Here is a 23172-nt window from a genome sequence, read left to right as displayed (position 1 = left end):
AAGATGGTTAGAGATACTAAAAACTATCTGCAAGTTCTCAGACCTGAGGTAAAGGATACGGTCAAAACCAGAAATCTGTTTCACAAACTTCACATTGACACAAGGTATAAAATTCTAAAGCAAACTGGCGTTGTTTGGAATCCACCAGAAGGAGAAAGAGTAAAAGCAAATGCCAACGGTTCTGTGAGCAGTAGTGGTGCTGGCCATGGTGGGGTAATACGAGACAAGGATGGACAGGTGCTTGCTGGCTTCAGTGGGAGTGGAGGTATGGCTTTGGTTCTTTTCCAGGAGCTTAAGGTGATAGACATATGCTTACACAGATGTATAACGGAGGAGTACAAGGATGTGAAGTTGGAATCAGACTCCTTGAGAGTGGTGAATGCAATCAACAAAGTGGAAAAACCTCCGTGTTACTGCCTGGATATACTCAAAGCTATTGATATGAAGAGGAGCAGACTTAATTTCATCTCCTTCTCACACGTGTATAGAGAAGTGAACTGAGCTGCAGACTACCTAGCGTCCCTTCATGATGCAACTGATTTTGTATTGCAATTTGTTCCCCCATTAGATCAGAGATTACAATGTATTGTAAATGATGATGCGTGTGGACAAATTTATGTACGAAATGGTTAATGATTAATATAATATAGGTGGGGGTCAGCCCAACCCCAGCTTAATGTTTTTAAAAAAAAGTTTCAAACTTTATACGTAAGAAACCAAAAAAGAAAAAAAACAATCAGCTCGCAAGCTTGTATTATCGGTTTCGATATATAAGAAAAGTATCATTAACATTCAATTATTATTCTTACAAAACCTATGACAATTTAATTAGTTCGGATAATAAAATCATGCCAACAGTACAATCACATCAAAATACTATAACAAAGAAATAAACTTTTACATTTTAAGGAATGATGAAACCCTAGACAATGTTAAAAGCATAATAAACCCAAAAATTTAAGAAATTGAGCCAATTAAAAAAAAAAGAAGCACAACCCTAGATTGAAAATTGAGGTTCAACAATTGAGGTACTTTAAAAAAATGAAAATTGATGAGAGGGAGAGAGTGGGTTACCAAAACTTGAGGGAGAGAGAGAGATGCAACGACTCTTGCCGATTTTGAGAGAGATTTGAAACTTACTGTCAAATCACTAACACTAAAGATTTACTACGAGAGCCCTCCCACAAAAAATCCTCACTTTCTTCTTATACTAGGGTTAGGGTTAGTGAAAGAAAGAAAGAAATATTGGGCGGGGTAATCAATTATTAGTGAAATATTGGGCGGGCAAAAAACAAGGGCAATCACCTTCTCTCTGAAAATCATCTACGACAGTCACCAGAACTGGAAGAGCACAAAATGTCTTGTCTCTAATTTGGGACAAAAACTTGTGTCCTTTAGTCAACTCAAGTCAATCTAAAACTCAACTACGATGGGGTTCAAACAATTTAAGACGGAAGTTATTGTTCCTAATTTGAAACCGGTTATATACTCCCAAGAGTGTGTCCTAATTTTTAAATTCTGGGGTAGTGGTACCCCAGCCCTCTAAAATGCATCACATAAAATATCTTTGACATGATCATGTCAGTATTTGAAACCTGGAAAATGTCTACAATGTGCTGCATGATTCCCAAAAGCATCTAGTCTACTCTTTTTGGAAACAAGGCATAGACCACCATCAGAGTACAAAGAAATCATGAGACAGTACCAGAGAATAGAACGATACTCCACTGGCGACATATGCTGTCCAAGTCCCTCCATCGGAATAACAAGTAGAAAATCTTTTACATGTTCTGGCTGCAAGCATCCAATGACTACTTTCTGACGAGCAGATAACACAACCTCCCTCTCAAGACCAGCAACAATCTTACCATAGAACTCTTCAGCCAAAACTTTTTATGGTTTTGAGGGGATAGTAGCATTCACAGCCATAGAAGTGAGGTCAAAATCGAGTGGACCGAGACTCAATGCATTGTTAGCAATATCAAGAATCTCATCCAAAGGCACTAGGCCACAACTCCTAAGAATATGGTTTTGAAGCTCAGAAATCTGACAACGGGAGGCCAAAAAAGCAAAAGTAGAGACATCAGTGGCATAATAAATACCTAACCCACCAAGATGTAATGGGAGTGTCGATAAACGCCACTGCAAATCACCGAAGTTAGGATTATCAGAAACCACAATACCCTGGAGAACAGTATAGAGATGCCGATCAAAAGTTTTAGTTACCTCTCTAAAAAGGGATGGTGGACAAGTATGAATTGTAAAGACCAACTTAGAGTGCCTAACACAAGCACGTAAGAGAGCAAACTCACAGTGTGGTTCATCTAATACAACTAAACGGTACATCAAAGTCACAACCTTTTCAACATGCTTGCGAGCAAGGCTCATGATAAAGGATGAATCAGTGTTGAACGCACTTCCAAGTAACCTCACCCCCTACTGAGGATGGGACAAATCTGAAGGAAAGAGACCAGGAGTAGAGCGACGTGGATCTAGTGATGGTCAAAATATCTTAGTTTTAGCCACATTAAGAACCATCCCGTAAGAAGGTCCTTCTTCCTGAATCATACCCAAGGCTGTCGCCACCTGTTCTGTATCTCCGATCAAAGTCCCATCATCTACGTACCAAGCCTGTAGCAATAACTGACAACTGGACTGGATCCGCAGAATCAGGGGATGGAACACCAATGCAAATAGAAGGGGACCCAAAGGGTCGCCTTGCTGGACCCCAGTAGCAGACCATATGTAGCCATCTCCCAAATATAACCTCGCAGGTTGACAATATAAGTACTCAACCCAAGGCATAATAGCTGGGCAACGGATACAAACCTTTCTCAGTATGGTAGTCCGATCAACCATGTTAAAAGCATTCTAAAAATCTACAAGCAGCATCTAAAGAGAGGTACTGTCACTGTTAGCATACACTATACGGTTGACAGCGTGCAAAATCTCTTCTGCTCCACTAGAAACACTAACCCCATACTAAAAATCCTGTAAGTATCCTACCACATCTTTGGAAACTCCTTTCATTACAATCTTGGAGACCAGACGACGCTAAATTATCCCCACAGCTATAGGGCGAATACTATTATCCGGCTTGAGAAGTAGAGTAAGCGGAGCACTCGCAATGAATTCCACTAACGACTGTGGACATCGTCCCTGTAAGTAAAGATTCACCATAGGGGTTAATGCATCTAGCAAATTAGATGACATAGTTGCTGCATCACCACTCATGGCATCTAAAAAATGCTGAGCTCGAAGACCATCATGACCACAAGAAGTACCTTTCGAAAATGACCTAATACATGACAATAGAGCGTCTTTCTCTACCACTAAAGGGGGCTCAACAAAGGGAACAATTGGTCTTACATGTGGTTGTCACATTGGGTGCTTCTCTTGTAATGAACATCTGGTATCCACAGTGTTGGAGGTAACTCCTGATGATGACAACACTTTTACCGATATAGCAAAATGTCCATCAACAACTTTCTAGAAGCATCAATGCACATTCTGAGTGGGTACATATCTATGGGGTGGCTGGATTAAAAGAGGTTCTATTACAGACGTTAAGAGACGAAACATCCCACCAGGCTCATTCAATGTTGTCAAAGTATGGAGAATCTGTTTATGCTGAAGGTTTTTTCTAGTACCAGAACGACGTTCCTGAAGATTCTGTAGTTGAAAAACTTGCAGAGTATAGCTCGGCAGAAGATGGAGATGAACCCAAGGCATAACTGAGCTAGGATCAGCCGTAATATCCCAGAGGGCAAATTTCAGTGCACCAGAAAAAGCCAACCGACAAGCATGTGGTTTACTTTTCACAGTACGAAAAGGTATACGAAATGCACTATCAAGTAACGTCTCATCAAGATGCGAAACAACACCAAGCGGATTAGGGGTATCACCGTCACCCCTATGGGTCGTGAGTGTACAATTTGTAGTGTTGGGCTTAGGGGGGCGGATGTGGTATGCCCACAATGACACATGAGGGTTCTCCACTCTCCACCAAATCAGGTGGTTATATGGTATCATCTGGATGACGACACGGTATACCAAGTGCATGGATGCAAAGATAAATGCCACAAATCCATTTGTCTAAGGACTTTAAAGAGTTCTCTAGTGACAAATACAATTCACGATCATCCTTAATTTTATCTCGTACCCTTTCGATACTCAACTGGCAATCCAAGTGTTGTTTATCAAAATGTGTGAAAATATAGGGAATAGTAAACCCATTACCATACACCCCATTGGTGCATTCATGACAGTCCCAAAAAGGACAATGAACACACTTCTTAGGGGGTGGGGCACATAACCCCGAAGAAGAAACTGAGAGGGCGAGACCTTTCTTCCGTCTTATAGCTAAATCCCGTGGGCAGCTTAACAAATCCTAAAACAAACAAATCCCCAAACATACAAATCCAAAACCCCAAAAACTGTCGAACAAAACACAAAACCCAATACAAACAAATCTCAAAACCCATCAAAACAAATCTGAACCCATCCAACACCAAATCTAGTCAACAGTTCAGCAAATTCTAAAACCCATCGAACACCACCTAAAACTTTTTACCTATTTATTTATTTATTTTTATAGTAATCACACAAGTGTGGTGATTAAAACTCTCGAGGTGGTGCGTTTTAGTTTTAGTCCGGGGGGGGGGGGGGGGTCTATTTTTTTGGAAGTTGGTGGTCGGGTTTTATGAGGATCAGTGGTTGAAGGAGATAATGGCCGGGTTTACTGAGGGGGAGATGATGGTTGTGTTTAGGGGGAGAGACGGTGGTTGAGAAGAAGGTGGTGGTTGTAGGTGGTGAATACAGATGGTGGTGGTGGAATCAATGCAGGTACAAGGTCGAGGGGTTTATACGGTGGTGGCGAGGGTGTAGAGAGCACGAGTGGTGCTGCAAGTTTTGAGGGAAAAAGAAGGTCGGGGAAGAAGAAGGTGCTGCAAATTTTTGGATCATTTTTTTTTAGTTGGTTTTCTTAAGAAAAAGATATCTTTAACCATATAGAGATTTTGATAATAATATAAAATTATACGTGAATCCGGTATCATTTTGGTTACTCCAGGGCGTATAATTTTTATTTTTATATCCTCTAGTTTTGAAAACTACGGTGAGATGTTTTTAAGATACTCATACTCAAAAGTTGTGATTTTAAATGCTAATTTTGAAAAACAAACCATAACAGGTAATCTCAGGCAACTTTTGTGTCGGTTCTAGGGCGAACCCAATCTAGACAGACAAAGCTTTAGTTATACGAGTTGGGGGATTTACTGCGCAAGACATGGAATGTCCTGACCCATGCGAATAGCGTGGTTATATAGGCGACCCTTAGTAAGCAAAACTGATCTCAAACCGCCTCTAGATTGTGTTGTTCTAGGGGTTGGTCTGTGTAGAATCCATTGCCCATTTTGTTTTTGGAAAATCACATAACTATAGATGTATCGAGAATCTTGTATTAATATATCAGAGAAAACAACATTTATGAAAAGGTGAGAGAAGGTTTTTTCTTTTTGGCTTTTTGGGTTTTATGTTAATAAATTACTTAAAATAAGAACAAAAAAAATGAAAACTACTAAGAATCATCACTATGATGAAAAGTGATCCTCCCAATAGAATGAAAAAAAATGTTTGAAATTAAGCGGCTATAATTGAGAACTCATCATATGGTTTGGCCTCCCTAGATTGTGCACCTCCTTGTTTTGCAAGAAAGCGAATCTAGTGAAAAGGACTAGCTCTATTTCTAGATAATCTAGTCTCTCCTCTCTTACTCTTTAGTTAGCCCTCGTTAAAGCCATTCCAAGAAGATTGTAAGACAAAACTTGAAACAACTAGAAATCGCCCACAGAAGGAAACAAAATTTAAATTAAAAGGGCTCCAATTGCCAACCATCCCATGGTTTGGCATGCCTATATAAGACGAAACATGCCAAACAACCACAAAAGACAACCGTAAGATACCTCAACTCAATCACCATCTCACCTATGCTTTGTTTCACATCTCTTCTTTATAGAGGAAATACTACTCAAGCGTCAAAAGTGAAGATTGAATGAAAGAACTTATGGAAGACATAAAACTGGGAAATAACAGAAAGCAGGAAATGTAAAGTAAATGACACGAAAAGAAAACTATTTTAAAAAGAATGTAAAATAAAGAAATAAAAATTGTATACTTTCTCCATAGGGGTACACTACTTAAATCACAAGTAAAAGTGCTAACAAGGAATATGTAAGGTATACATGGACTCAGGGCTCTAGCACTTACAACCACACGCTCCAAGTGGAGTGGTCCGGCTATCTAGATGATGTATTCAACTGAAGCAAATGTAAGAGAATGAATGGAATGGAAATATATCATGGAAAAGAGGATTTAATCCTCATAGATAGGATCGTGAAGAAAGGTTTCTTCTACATCCGTAGACGGTAACTCATGATAGAGTCCTACTTGGGATCACTTGTAGCTTTAAAGGCTGTGTTTGCTTGTTTAGGATTGGGAACTGCTTGTCTTAGGAACACACCTTTCTGGGCTTTTGGTTGAGTTGAGTTGGTAGGTTTAGAGATTGTTGTATGGACACTAAGATTTGAGATTGTTGTTGTTAGTAGTATACTAAAAAGCAATGTTTTGAGTATAAGTGGGAGATTGATAGGGTTATATACTAAAAGTATTACTTTTGTATTAACTCTAATTCTTTATATTTTGAATGAGAATCATATGGGCAAATTTTGTGCATATTATATATGTTATTAGTTATATGCATGTGTCTAATACTTTATGTTGTAGATGATATGGTGTGAACACACAGAAGATCATATCATCAGTACCTTATAAAGTATAAGTAATCGTTCACAACCTAGATGGATTTGGACAAACCATTGGTACAGTTGTAGTATAATTTGGTATTAGTCTATCTTGACTATAGGATTACACTAGTACACTTTGTGTGTATTGAATAGGACCAAGTGAGGTTGTTTCTCTTTATACTGACTATATAAGAGAACAAACACCTCTGTTATTATGGATGTTTGTCCTCTTAATTCGGATATAATAATGGGCACTTACGTGCATTGTACATTACTGTAAATCATCAATGAGTGAGATTCATTTGTGAATCAACAAACTCGATGGATTGGGTAATGACATTGTATGTAAGGTGTGTTATTGATTATAGAAGGAATCTGTGTCCCGCAAGAAGTTGGGCTGATGATGTCCCCTTGATGAGCTCAAAAGGATTGTCATGTAAACCCTGCAGGTGGATTTATTCCGACATGACAATAAGGCTGAGTGCTACTACTCAAGGACATAAGAAGTTGATTAATGTATTTGTCAGTAACTTTACTTAATCAACGGACATTCGATATCTTAAACACGGGGAGACCTACAAGCATATAATATGGAGCCTATAAGCGCTGACACGTAATTTGGGATTAGGGCGGTAGTACAACAATGGCCTTTAGTGGAATAAGTCATTTGTTGACTGACTTGGGCCGTGTGTTCTGGGCGAACATGGGAAGCCCAAGCCCGTCAGGAGGCCCAACCTTAATTTCTCCTCATGGTCCTTGTTGTAGCCTATATAAAGGAAACCTCTTTGTCTGGCCGACCTACACAAGAAAAATCAAGGTTTTGTTCAAGAAAAATAGATCCAGAAATCGGATCCAATTTTGTGAGTGATAGAGGCCAAGTGAGAAAGAAGAGGTTGGAAGATCGTTGCCCACACAACGTCCACTCTGTGCATAGGAATACAACAGAAGATTAAGGGGTTGATTGTTGATTTCATAAAGCTTAGATTCTCAGAGTCATCTCAAACCGGATTCAAAGGTATGTTTTCCAATCTAAAACCGTGAACCCCATTAATTATGCTGCGCGTGGGTTTTTGCGGTTTGTAGAAATTTGCATTCGGAAATAACGGTTCCTACAGTTGTTGCATCAAAGATAGCATCATTTCTTATGTTTTATCTGATGGGACACTAGTAGGTTGGGCAACTGGAACTAGGTATCTTTGGTTGTTTATGGGTGGATTTTGCTAGTTAAAATTGGATGGAACCATCGCTCTATTCTGATTGTTGTAGGTACCTTGCCCTTGTCTGAACTAATTGAATATATTTTATGGTTTGACATGATTTGTGTACCCTGGAGGTGGGTGGGTTTGTGGATTAGTATTCCATTGAAAATTTGGGTGTCGCCTCCATGATGCATTTGGTACATTGAACGCACAAACATCTTCTTGTTGAAGTGATGTGATGTTGTTGAGCAAGTGATAATGGGTAGATACGTGATTTAAATCGAAATAGAAAGTGGATGGTGCTATATCTATGTTCATGACTGGCTGAGGAGTACAGTCTTTTTGATTGGTTGTGAGGGCCTCTATCTTTCTTGTGAGGGTTTCGATTAGTGTTTTAATCTCAGGATCGGATTTTACCTCAAAGATACCATTGGCTTTATAGGTACTAGGCTGGGATGTTCTGGAATTGTTTGTGTTACCCCAATGAGTAATTTTTTTTGCTTGGTTCTCAACAAAGGTTAGAGCTTCTGTAACACCTTTATCTAAAAAGTTTCCGTTACTCATGATGTCTAGTATGACTTTGTGTTCTTGGAGAAGATCTTTGAAAAAATATTGGACAAGAGTGGATTTTTTTAGTTTATGGTGAGGACATGAATGGAGCAAGTCAAAGAATCTATCCCATGCTTCGGAGAATGTCTCACTCGGACTCTATCTGAAGAATTATATCTTGTTTACTATTTAATATGTTTTCTTCGGTGGAAGGTACTTATTTATGAAGGAGAATGCTACATTTTCCCATGTATCGAAAGAATCGGACTTCTGAGATAGAAGTCGTGCGTGGCTCTTGCCAGCTACAGTAAACAAAAACACTCCCAGCTTAATCTGATCAACGGATACCCCCAGATGATTGAACGTACTACATACCTTAGAAAAACCATGAAAAACAAGGAGAAGATTGAAAATGTTAGGCGGGATACAAAAATCACTCATGATGGCTGTGAGATGTATACAAGATGGATGCCCATCTTGTAGTGGTGTTTAGAAAGTGGAGAGAGGCTCTTCAGCTTGCACAACCTCGTTTGCCATTTTAGCAAGTGGGGGATGAGAAATAGGAGTATGTCGAGATCGACGTGCTCTCCTACGTGGATAAATTTTAAACGCGCTAAGCTTGTATAACTTGAGCATAGTCTCATGCACGATTGCAAGACTATTTAGAATGCACACACAAATTTATTGAATGCCCAAACAGCAAAATTCGTTTGTAGCATTGGAGTTTTTGAAAAGTTTGCATGCAATGTCTATAGATTAGAACTATGCCCTATTTGAATTGAACAGTGGGTGCGAAAGTGGGTTTTGGGAACTACACGCATGAAGGGAGAAGATTGCTACTTCACCAGAAGGTGTGTCACTAAGAATCTCATTCACGGTGAATCTGAGGGAGGGGAGTGAGTAAGGTGGTTGGTCTACTAGAATCTGGTAGCTCACTACTCTCTTTGTTTGTGCTAAATGTTTATCTTAATGGACGTGGCTAGATTGGCTCTACTTGATTGATTTTATCTTTTTAGTTTGGTCTATGTAACAAACAGTTCACGCAACGTCCATTCTCAAGTGGGGATTTATTCCACTTTTTTTTTCTTTTAGGGCTCGTGTTTAGCCTTAGTGTTAATGTAAAGATGAGATTGAAACGTAAATCACACAATCATGCACACATGCTTAGTAACATACAAGTATCCTCTTACACTTTGTAGCGAAGAGGTTTACAAAGTACAGCCCAAGGTGTGCGTACACGACCTTTGGGGTGAAAGCCACGTGGTGGGGTTGACGAAGTGTTTGGTGTCTTGCATGTCAACCCACCATTCTAGCGTTTTCTTACGGTTACAAGTTTAATCTATCTAAGACCCACAATTTGGGTCGAAATGTGGCAAAGCCAATAAGATACAATTGGTTGCTTTCGTGGGCCTAAAACAAAGTTGCCTTCGTGGGCTTAAAACTATGAACGTGGTAAACCCGGAAAGTAATTACGTTTAGTTAATTAACTACTCACTAATGATTAATTAAACAAAATATGTAAAATCTAGAAAGTGTTCGTCAAATATTGGAACTTCAACCCCCAAGTAAAGTTGAGATGCGCGAGTGTGATATTATATTACTCGCCTCGCACATCCAACCGGTCCAAGTTGGTTGAATCCTCAACTCTTGGTAAGTAAAGTTAAGCCAAAAGACTATATTTTCAAAACTTAAACTATTCTGTATTTATCCTAATTAATTTTGTTAATGTAGACTTAACTATATGATATTATCCTAACTAATATGCATAAACAACAATTAATAGAAAATAAAACCTAAACATGCAACTAAATTAATTTTAATGTTTAACTTTACTGATGGATTACTAATTCATTTTAATTAATTAATAATTTTTATTTAATTTTTAATTTTGTTTTAATTGAATTTTTGGTTTTGAAAACTCAAAACTTTGCAAATCTATCTATTTTTTATCTACTAACAGTTGAATTAAACTAACTAGGGTAAATTAAAACTAACTTACATACGAAGATTCTAAGCCAATAGAATCTTCATTGGAGAAAATTGAGGTGCAGCGCAGGTCTAACACGTGCGGGTGCGGCTAAGGCACGGGTGCAAGTTTGTCACACGTGGCGCGGGTCGATCAACACCGTTTTTGCTCTTTTTTCTCTAGTAGTCTCCGGTGAATCATCTCGTGCTATTCTCAGACTCCGTTTGCTTAGAAGTTTACTAGAAGTATAAGGAAAAGAAACATTAGTTACGAAAATAAAAGGAAAAAAACTTTAATTTTTTTGGAAAATAAGATTGAGAAGAGAGTTTAGATAGTGTTGATTTACTTCATCTTCCTTTTTGTTCTAGATCCCCTATAGCGGCATTATTTGACTTGTTGAGAAAGTGGAGTAAGGGCTTTGTGTTGTTCATCTTAAATCTATGTAAAGGGGGATGGTTTTGATGATGGACTTTCTCACTCTCTACACTTTTCTAATCAACTATGGTTTGTTTATCAAAGTAAAACTATTGTTGTTTGGAAGGAAGCTTGAAGACTAGATTTTAAGATTGTTTAATGGTGAAACATGAATGGAAGAAGTTGTTTAGATTGCTTAGTCACCAAGTAACACTCATTTGAACTTGTCAAATGAGTGAACTTGTCTTAGGGTTGTGAATGCAAATTAGAAAGAGCTCAAGAGGAAAGAGTAATGGAAAACAAGATTGAAAACTTGTATGAAGACAAATAAGAACTTGATTTATTAACTAAAGCTTGAAGAATATGAAAATGGAAAACAAGGTAAATAACAATTAAACTATTAATTTAAAACATACTAGTCTACTCCTAATGACCAAAAATAATTCTAGGGTAAAATCTCTCTCCTCTTACTTTGGCTTATATATCACACCGTTTACATATTACAACTTTGCCATCATCCTTTAGAAATAAGACACCTGATTAGGGTTTAGGTATATTCTTGAACAAGTCTTGCTAAGGATGCCAACTTTTGAATTGAGGACACAATCTTTGGTCTCATGGGTTAAGGACATGATCTTCCGTCTTTTGGTTTTGTGTCCCTAACTGTTGATAGTTGACTTTGACTTTGAATTTTCAAAAAATTTCTCCTAAGTTGGAATCTTCCCTAGCAACGTTGATGTCACTCTCTTTTGAGCTAAAATGCATGTATTAGGAGTATACCTCTTACATGGCCTGTATCCTGCAAAAGGTAGCAAAAGCTATGAGTTGTTTGTTCATTAAGCATAAGAAGGGCATATTTGAAGCATTGTAAAGATAATAAAACACATATTTGGGGACTGATCAATAGCTTTTGCCTACAAATACATTATTTTTAGTAAGTACAAACTTATCGGAAACAAAGACCAACTTAAAGCCATTCTTGCTTAGCAGTGACTCAGAAACTAAGTTCTTATGAATGTCAGGCACATAGAGCACATCACTCATAGTTAGTTCTTTCCCAGAAGTCAACCTCATCACCACCTTTCCTTTTCCTTCAACCTTGGACGTAGAAGAGTTTCCCATTAAGAGTTGTTCTTCCTTCTCCACAACATGATAACTGGTGAACATCAACTTGTTGGAGCATATGTGGTGAGTAGCACTAATATCCACCCACCATTCCCTTTTGTTTCCAACCAATAGACATTCATAAACAACAACAAATAGGTTCATGTCATTAACATTGTCAGAAAGCTTCTCCATTGTCACATTTGCTTCAGTCTTTTGCTTCTTGTACTTCTTTGGCTTGCGACATTCGCTTGCCTTATGTCCAACTTTGCCACAGTTGAAACACTTGCCTTTGAACTTGCTAGGCACACTCATTTTGCCTTGATTAGTGTCATCTTGCCACTTCCTCTTTCCTTTAGCACTTGTGCCTTCCACAACATTGGCTTTTGCCACCATGGGATCTTTGCCTTTTGATCTTCTTAGATAAACAGTTATCTTCCTCTATCCTAAGATGGATGATCAGTTCTTCAAGGTTAATCTCTTTGTGTTTAGACTTGAGATAGTTCTTAAAATCTTTCCAAGATGGTGGTAACTTCTCCACCACAGCAGCCACTTGGAATGACTCACTCATACTTATTCCTTCAGCAATAACATATTGTAGGATTACTTGAAGTTCTTGAACTTGGCTTATAACAGTCTTAGAATCTATCATTTTAAAATCAAGAAATCTGCCAACTATCAATTTCTTCATGCTAGCATCTTCACTATTGTATTTCTTATCCAAAGATTCCCAAAGTTCCTTAGCCATTTTGAACACACTATATACATTATATAATGAGTTAGCCAACCTGCTAAGGACATAATTTCTACATAAGAAATCAGCATGATACCAAACATTTTTTGCCAACACCTTTTCCTTGTCAGTTTCATCATGACTTATTTTGGGAGCCTTATCCCATAGAAACCTTTCCAAGTTAAGGGTGGTCAGATAGAATAACATCATTTGTTGCCAGCACTTGAAATCAGTTCAATGAATTGTTCAGGCTTCTCCCCATGATGAACAAAATGGGGAACGACATTAGGGACTGCAATAACAGTAGGAACATGAACAGTAGGAGTAAGTGGTGGCGTTTCCATTTATGAAATAGAAACTGGCTTTGTTAATATTCGAAAATATAACAAACTAAAATAGAAACAAATTCTGCTCGTAGCGAAAACTTGATTAGTAAGTATAATCGAAAAGAAAAATTATGTCTTAAGTAGTTAGGAACAACAACTCAATTATACTTACACTTTACTAATTACCACAATAGTACAAACCTCTCTATCTTATGTACCTAGTACGAAAATCTCAATCCGAGCCTATTGAAGATTCACTATGTCTTTAAGACAGATTTTCCCCCTCACGGTGCTTTAAGGTTGGATGGGAAACTATCTCCCAAGATAGAACGAATTTTTCCTTCTATGGAAAGTGATCAGCTCCCAAATGTGCATTTTATTACCTTTACATTACTGCATTACAACCTTTCTTATGTATAATAATCTGACAACTCATAGCTTTTACTGCCTTTTACAGGATACATGCCATTTCAGACCACTTATCATAAAAGATACATTTTAGCGCCAAAAGGAGCTCCATTAACGCTATAAAGACTCGAGCTTGTTCGAAAAAAGTGTTGAAAAAGTCAAAGTCAAAGTCAAAGTCAAAGTTCAAAAGCCAAGGACTCAAACCCAGAAGACTGAAGATTATGTCTTTAATTCAGACGACTGGAGATGGATGGCCTTATCTCAAAACTAGTCTTGCTCAAACCCTAGCTTGCTCAAGAAGAAAGAGGAAAAACAAAAGCATAAAGGAAAAAAATGAAAGGTAAAAAGTAAAAAACAAATGTGTGAGGTGTTTTAATTGTAGAGGGAGAGGGCAAATCAATCATTGTAAAAGTAGGAGTATAAAAACAAAAAGTAGAGAGAGAAAACATTATCCAATTTTTGGTTTGATAACTCAAAAATTGAGATCAAAATTTTATCATGCTTTCTTAGGTAGATTTACATTATTGCAATTTATTTTCTTGTCTTGTTATTTATTTTATTTCAATCTATTTGCTTTTCTTGTTTTCATGTTCTTCATTTCATTTAATACTTGTTTCAATCTTGTCATTTCAATCAAACTTGTTTCTAAACTTCCTTGTCATTTAAATATTAAGAACACCAAGTTACACTCATTTGAAGACATCAAATAAGTGTGACTTGGTGATAAAGTTATCTCCTTTCCTCTATTTCATTTCATGTTTTAATCCCACACAAACTTCAATGTTTTCAATGTCTTTCCATTCACAATCCACTTGTTTTTTTCCATATACGTACCCTTTAGATCTAGAACAATGAATAAGAAAAGTTGAAAAAGTTCTTGTTTTTATTCATCACCATTTTCCCCATCTTAAGATTTAGGATGAACTTCAGACTCATAAACATAAAACTCACCACCTTACACTATTTCAAATGGCGCCGCCATCATGGATCTGAGCTTGGGAAGGAGATGAATATAAACAACCATTTTTAAACTCTTCTTTTTAATTTTTTTCAAGTTTTTCAAGTTTATTTTATAGCACTTACATACTCATGTTTTCTTATTTTACTGCATATTCAATCAAACGGAGCCCACCATCGGAACACGGCGAAGATCCTAAAGAAGCTGTCAGAAGCTCGGAAGAAACGGAAAAAAACGTGTTGCGACCTCGCCCGCGTTCGCGTCCATGCCACTTCTATCCCGAGATCGCACCTCACTTTTTACAGAGCAAGATTCTGTAGGTACAAGTTCTTTTTCATGCCCGGCCAGTAAATTTATTTCGTAGTATTTGATTAATCAAACTGTTAACCATTTGAAACTAGTTAGATTTTAAATGTTTAATGTTTTAAAAAATAAAAAATATATAGATATAAATAGTTAAAAATAAAAAAATAATACAAAAAAATTAGTTTATTATCATTAGAAAAAATAGCCAAAGTGGCTAACGTACTTTTCTGAAAAATTCAATTTGGGTAACATACTTTTTTTCTCGTCAATTTGGGTAACATACTTATTAAATTCGTCATTTCAGGTAATCTGTTAACTTGCCGTTCAAATCAGCCTATGTGGCTGTCATTTTTTAACGGAATTAAACAAAAATAGATATATTACACATGTAAAAATGACTTCCACATAGGTTGATTTAAATGGCAAGTTAACAGATTACTTAAAATGACGAATTTATTAAGTACGTTATCCAAATTGACGAGAAAAAAAGTACATTACCCAAATTGAATTTTTCGGGAAAGTATGTTACCTACTTTGGCTATTTTTTTTTTTTTTTTATCATTAGTTGATAAATGTTAGAGTTTTACGATAATATCTTATTTTGACGCGACATTACCTTTAATATATATATATATAGGCGGGTCTTAGAAGTATATACTTATTTTAAGTTAAAATAAGTACGTAAGTAAAACTTCACCTAGAAAATGAATTCAAACCTTTTTTTTTTTTGAATATCATCTACTCACCATAAACATCATCTCTACAAAATTTCCACTCATTTGGAAATATCTAACTTAGGCAAAAGATGATTGCAAAATTACTATTTTCTGGACCGTTAAATTTCTTTTTAAAGATGACAACAATTTTTAGCTAGGTTGGAGGTTTCCAAATGAGCTCAACTGTTTTGGAGATGATCTTTATGGTATGTAGGTAATACCTACAAAAAATTAGAGTTAAATTCATTTTCTAGGTGATGTTTTACTTACGTACTTATTTTAACTTTAAAATAAATATGTACTTTTAAGATCGGGTCTGTATATATATATATATATATATATATATATATATATATAATATTAACTTAGATAAGGTTTAGGATAAAATAGGATAAGATTTAGGATAATACCAACCTTTTTCCTAAAGTGAAAAGTCACTTGTCTTTTGGTTGAAGTTTAATAACTTACCAAGTGTTAGAAATTTGATCAACTTGGACTATTTGGATGTGTGAGATGAGTAGTGCATAATACGCTCACGCATCTCAAATCAACTTGAAGATTAAATTTCTAATCATTGACATTGTTCTTTTCATTAATCTTGTTAAGTAGTTATATAGTTAAGTAGTTAGTCTTTTATTTACATTGTGTTAAGTTAAGCCCACGAATGCAAAGTTGTAAATTATTGGCTATGCCACATTTTTAGCCCAACTTGTGGGTTCAGTTAGTCAAAATTTGTAATCGAACAAAACGCTCGAACGGTTGGGCATGATTCTCAGATCATATGCTAACCAACATCGACTGCACCTCAACCAGCGTGTAAGCATGTCTTGAGAGGTAAGCTCCCTTCCTCACTCCCCTCCCCCAGATTCACCGTGAGTGAGTTTTTTGGTAGTACACAACTTGGTGAAGTGATTATTTTACTCTTCTAAGTTGTGTAGTATATCCCGCCTAGTTTTGCGCCCAACTGTTCGTTTGAACATGGCATAATAATCTATAAACCAAGCAAACATTTTCAAAATTCCATATTCCAAAAAAAAAAAAAATTCTGCTATTTGTGCATCATCCTTGTTTGAACATCCATGGCTTATCAATATGCATCGCAACCATCATGGAATTACAATGCAAACCCATAACCTTGTTCTTGTTGTGGTAGACCCTATCATTGGGTGTCTCAATGCCCATCATATACCGAGTTCGAGCCTACTATGGGAAACTTTTACAATTATGAACCTCAATTTTTAAACTTCCCTAGTACCCCATACACTCAAGAGTTTTCTAATCATGCAAACAATTCATGGAGTTCCAGCACAAATAGTCAACCATCATTCATGTATCCATATGGTCAGTCAGAGTGCGATTTCACCAAAAGTCCATTACTATTCACATCACCATCCATGTCAAATTCATATCCCACTCCACCATCTATCAAGACTAACTATACTAGGAAATGGCCGAGCAAACAATACTAATTTAGCAAATAGCAACGACCTTATGTTTTCTCCAAACCGATACAAAAGATGCCACATTTGAGACTAATATTCTTCCCACCAATCCAAAAACCAACCAAAACGAGAAACGATGTGTTACTATAACAAAGTTAATTACTAAAGCCTATCCTGATACTTATGACCAATTAAAACCCATCACCGTCCACCTGACTATCGTGTGAATTCCAGATCTTATGATGATGATTACATGCCTGAAGTTACATTTTCTCTCACTTGTCCTAGTATACCATCACTTATGCGTTAGAAAATTCTGGCAGAAGAAACTCTAGAACATGTGTTGGACTCGACACACTTGGACAATGACATTGAGAAAGTTTATGATGATCTAGGTAGAGAGAATAAAGAAATAAAGTGCTTGGAAAAGAGGAAATAAAATCTATTCTGGAAAGTGGATCTGAATTTAGTTTGGTTGTTAAAAACTTATCGAAGGAACAAATTTGTGACATCCTTACTATTGCAGATATGAACCACAATTTTGTGGATACGCCAAAACTAGATGAAGAATTCTCTGAGTCCTCGAGATCATGTGAAGAACCAACACCCAACCATCACCATCCTAATTTAACACCTCTTGAAAGCCAACCTCCATTCATAAAAAATCTACTAATTTCTGAGGACTACACTACTAAACAATTTCAAAGAAACCTCCAATTCGCACTTGAACCAATTGCCTCAAAAGTCCTTCATAATTTTTTCAACCTTCCCAGTAAAAAGAGTTTGCCCAACATACAAACTAAAGACTATATCATTCTAGTAGTTGAGAATCCTAGTATGTCCTATTTCGAATCATCTAAGCTTCATGAAGGATAGCTACTACCACATTCATACTCTCTTGGACAATTCAAACATGACGGGTTATTGTATAAATTCAATGATAGGTTACATAATATTTCTCTTATCATTCTGCATCTTACACTCCAAATGCATTATTTCATTCTGTTTGGGGGTATATGCTTTCATATATTTTTCTATAAGGATCTCCAACTATTTAGACTATTAGTATATAACTAACAACATATCATCCATCTAATGCATAGTCTTGGGGAATCTGACTTAAAATGACCCCACATATAGTCTTGAATATCTGACTATAAAATATTTATATTATGTTTTCTCGATGCATTCCATGGGAGTGTATCCTTAAGGTAACCGGGCCCTCATCTTGGAGTGTGTGGTTATAAGCCCCCCTTAGCCCACATATATCTCGTGCATTCTAGTATATCTAGCACTTTTTACTCGTAGTTTGAGTAATGTTACCCTATGAAGTGAGTATCATATTTTTCATTTCTTTATTTTACACTTTTTTTTCAAAATAGTTGTTTTTCCCCGTTCTCATAATAGAAGATTCTCGATACATCAATAGTTATATGATTTTTCCAAAAAATAAAATGGGAAATGGATTCCACCTAGACCAACCCTTAGAAGTACGCAATCTCCATTCTTTTAAGGGCGGTTTGAGGATTAGTTATGTGTTACTAAGGGTCACCCATATCACCATGCACTTTTTGTCTCAGCATAAACCACATAGATACCAATTGTCACTTGCTCAACAACATATCATCACCTCAACCAGAAGAAGTTTGTGCTTTCAATGTACCAAATGCACCATGGAGGCAACACCCAAATTATACATGGAATACTAATCCACAAACCCAACCACCTCTAGGGTCCGTTCACAAATCATGTCAAACCACCAAATACATTCAAACAAGGACTAGATAACTACAAAAATCAGAATATAGCAATGGTTCAATCCCATTTTAACCAGAACTACCAAAATCAAATAATCAACAACCAAAGAGACCTAGCTAGTTCCAGTTACACCACCTACTAATGTCCAATCAGATAAACCTTCCCATTATGTCTTGCGTAGTAAATCCCCCAACACACATGATAATAGCCCAAAATTGTAGTTTTAACCCCTTAACAATATTGTGATAGGGTTATATACTAAAAGCATTACTTTTGTATTAACTCTAATTCTTTATATTTTGAATGAGAATCATATGGGCAAATGTTATGCATATTATATATGTTATTAGTTATATGCATGTGTTTAATACTTTATGTTGTAGATGATATGGTGTGAACACACAGAAGATCATATCATCAGTACCTTATAAAGTATAAGAAATCATTCACAACCTAGATGGATTTGGACAAACCATTAGTACGGTTGTAGTATAATCTGGTATTAGTCTATCTTGACTATAAGATTACACTAGTACACTTTGTGTGTATTAAATAGGACCAAGTGAGGTTGTTTCTCTTTATACTGATTATATAAGAGAACAAATGCCTCTGCTATTATGGATGCTTGTCCTCTTAATCCGGATATAATAACGGGTACTTACGTGCATTGTGCATTGCTTTAAATCATTAATGAGTGAGATTCATTTGTGAATCAACAAACTCGATAGATTGGGTAATGACATTGTATGTAAGGTGTGCTGTTGATTATAGAAGGAATCCGTCACCCACAGGAAATCGGATTGATGATGTCCCCTTGAGGAGCTCAAAAAGATTATCATGTAAACCCTACAGGTGGATTTATTCCGACATGACAATGAGGTTGAGTGGTACTACTCAAGGACATAAGATGCTGATTAATGTAGTTGTCAATAACTTGACTTAATCAACGGACATTCGATATCTTAAACACGGGGAGATCAACGAGCATATAATATGGAGCCCATAAACGCTTACACATAATTTGGGATTAGGGCGGTAGTGCAACAATGGCCTTTAGTGGAATAAGCCATTTGTTGACGGACTTGGGCCGTGTGTTTTGGGCGAACATGGGAAGCCCAAGCCCGTCAGGAGGCCCAACCCTAATTTCTCCTCATGGTCCCTGTTGTTACTTATAAATAGAATATTATTTCTCTCTGGCCAAAATTAGCATATTCACTATTCACCTAGATTAGAAAAAGAGGCAAGGAAAGATAGATCCAAAATTGGATCTAGTTTTGTGAGAAAGAAGGAGATTGGTAGATCGTTGCCCACACAACGTCCAATTTATTCTAAAAGAATATAATAGAAGATCAAGGGTTGATTGTTGATTCGGATTCATAAAGCTTGGATTCTCAGAGTTATCTAAACCGGATCGAAAAGGTATGTTTTCTATCCAAAACTGTGAACCCCATTGATTCCGCTGCGCATGGGTTCTCACGGTTTGTAGAAATTTGCATTCTGAAAGAACGGTTCCTACATATTGCTTTTAGACCAATTATGTGATGAGTAAGTAAGAGTTAGTACTGTTATTGTATTTTTGTGTATTTCTGGCTTCGGAGTCAATTATGTGCAGAAATGCGTCCCTTTTGCGAGATAAAAGAGCAAAGGTTGGTTGCTAAGAAGTTCTATGATTAAAGGCTAAGAGTCAAGGAGAAAAACCCTTTTTAAAGCTCGGTTAAAGTGATAAGAGCCCAAAACTGTAGTTTTAACCCCTTAATAATCATACTGTTAGACCAATTATGTGAATAATAAGTAAGAGTTAACACTGATTACGCGTTTTTATGCATTTCAGGCTTCAAAGTCCATTATGTGCGAGAAATGTACCACTTTTAGCGAGATCTGAGGAGCAAAAGTCAGTGAGAACTTCCGAAAGCCGTATCTTTGGACTCAGACCTCGGAATTGGGCATACCTTATGTCAAAACGACCGGCTCGGAAAGAGCTTTGTAATGGTCCAAGCCTTGACCCAATCAGAGGAGCAGAAGTGGACGAAAAGTCTGTGGAAGTCAACTGCAGCTGAAGAGGCCTTTTGGATTTGAAAGAATTGGGTTTTGGGCCCGATTCTCAAAACCCCGGCTCCAAGCCCATGCACGAATTTTTGGATCTGAATGTATAAGAACAAAAGCTTAAGTCTTTGTTAAGGGTAGCATATGGTAGATAGTTAGGTTAGAAAATAAATTAGATTAGTTAGCCTCCATTAAACCTTAATTCTAGATCTAGTTTTCATTAGTTTAATTAAGTTTAATTTCATTTTCATTCTTGTTCTAGATTAAACTCTCAAATTATTGTTCTTCATTGGAGTAAATCAAATAAGTAGTATTTGTTATCAATTCCGATTTTGTCAATTCCAATTCTAGATCTAATTTCAATTCATGTCCTTAGTTCAATTTAGTCATTAAATTAGATTTCATTATTGTTAAATTAAATAAATTTCAATGCTTTATATTATGTTTAGTTTTAATATAAATGGAAATGATTGCGGAATGATTCAAGGCTAAACCTCCATTAGAGGGGTTGTGAAGCCTTGATGAAAGCTTGATTCGATTATCGTGGAGTCGTAAGTAATTTCCATTCCCGCTCTAGAAATGATTAGTTCACCATGAGAATGGGTTTAATTGTTCACATGCTAGTTATAAATTGGTAGAAATGCCATGTATAATTAGGGATTAGGAATAACCAATTGTTCTCTAGCAGTTCAATTCGGATTCTGACGATTAAGTCGTTAGTGGATTAAGTTGAGTTAAGGTGGAATCAATCCCCTCTAACTCCTTATCATAGAATCAACGTAGCATTCCCTTAGTTGGTCGATAAGCGACTAGTTGCATCTTGTGGGTAGTTGCATCGTAGTCTAATTTCCGCTTCGTAAATCTCTCATAGACTTAAAAATCGACTAGTTAGATTAGAAAACATCCATGCTAGAGCACTAGGAGTGGAACGAACTTGTCTACTCCACTATATCTCAATTGGTTGAGAGTAGAATAAATCTTTGATAACTCAAGCACGTAAAAGACTAAGTTTAGTTTACTTGCGTTGTGAACGTATCGTTTGATTTTCGTAGGTAGACTATTCATTTTATAGTTATCAAATGGCTTTATCTTAGTTGCACTTTAGCATTGTTTTCATAATAGAATTAGTAATTTTTAAGTCCCATTTCACCCACCCACCCTTGTTTGATTCATCTTTGTGGTTGCCGTTTCAGTTTTGAAAAATTCCGGCGAGAAAAAGACTGAAGCGCCAGCCAGCTTCAAAAAGAAGCGACCCGCGCTATCTTCTTGGACTTCGTTTACACCGAAGCGGCCCAGCCAACAAAGAGCTGACGACGCCATCTTTATCGGACCTCGACTTTGCCTTGGCCCGCCAGCCCCCTTCCCTGAAAATTCCGGATTTCCACAGGGTGATTCAAACTTCGAGTTGTCAAGTTTTCAGTGTTCTATTCTCTTATAAACACTGAACACGCGTACCCAAGACGCTATTCATAAGCGAAGCAAGGACGCAATCAGGTATTCCTTTCTTCCACACCTCGCATCTCCTGTTAGAGGTTTATACTAGTATATCAGAATTGTTTGGAGTGTTGCATGTGTAGTTAAGCTCGACTTAGTCTTGCATGAGATTAAGGTCTGGTCGTACAAAAACACCGAACGTAAATACACAACAACATCAACAATCAAGTCTATCTAGTATACCACACACTACACCTCTAACTACTATCACACACACCATACCTGATATAATGGGGAAGAAAGAGACTCCTCTCTCTCGGACTTCTACAAAGCCTTGGCGATAGCCCCAAATCTTGCATCGTTCTAGCAAACCCAAATGGGATTTGAGAATCCTCCAAATATTTTTAATTTGTTACCCGTTTTCATGGTTTAGACCATGAAAAACCTTACCAAAGATATCGCGTAGGATTGAACAAGTCCTAACAACATTCCACCATCCTACGGTTGGTTGGAACAAATTAAATTAAGGGTATTCCCTTCACCTTAGCCCGATAAAGGCGGCGTCTTGGTTAAGCTGCCCAAAGCGGCTTAATTCTGTGGACTCGTGGGCTAAACTTGTTCAGCTGTTTATGGAACATTTTTACCCACCCCTAAAGACGGATGAGATGCTTTCTAAGATTCATTTCTTTCGACAAAATCCTCATGAAACATTTTCAGAGGCTTGGAATTGTTTCACCGATCTGCTTATAGAGTGTCCACATCATAACTTAGCGAAAGACACGTTAGTTCGTGCCTTTTTCAAAGGACTTCAACATCACCATAAAGAAGTCCTTGACATAATGAATGGGGGTAGTTTCTTAAACAAAGGAGCCTCGGAGGCTTATAAATTTTTAGAGGACCAAACTAAGCGTAATAATAATTGGGGGGGTAGTGACGATTACTCCCGCTCCGCTAGTTCTTCTTCTACAGTTAAGGCTACTAGTATGTTTGAGGTTAAATCAGATCCGGAGCTT

This window comes from Coptis chinensis, chromosome 4 (assembly GCF_015680905.1).
Source record: "Coptis chinensis isolate HL-2020 chromosome 4, ASM1568090v1, whole genome shotgun sequence".
NCBI lineage: Eukaryota > Viridiplantae > Streptophyta > Magnoliopsida > Ranunculales > Ranunculaceae > Coptis > Coptis chinensis.
The sequence above is the reverse complement of the archived record's forward strand: the minus strand, read 5'-3'. Positions refer to the sequence as shown.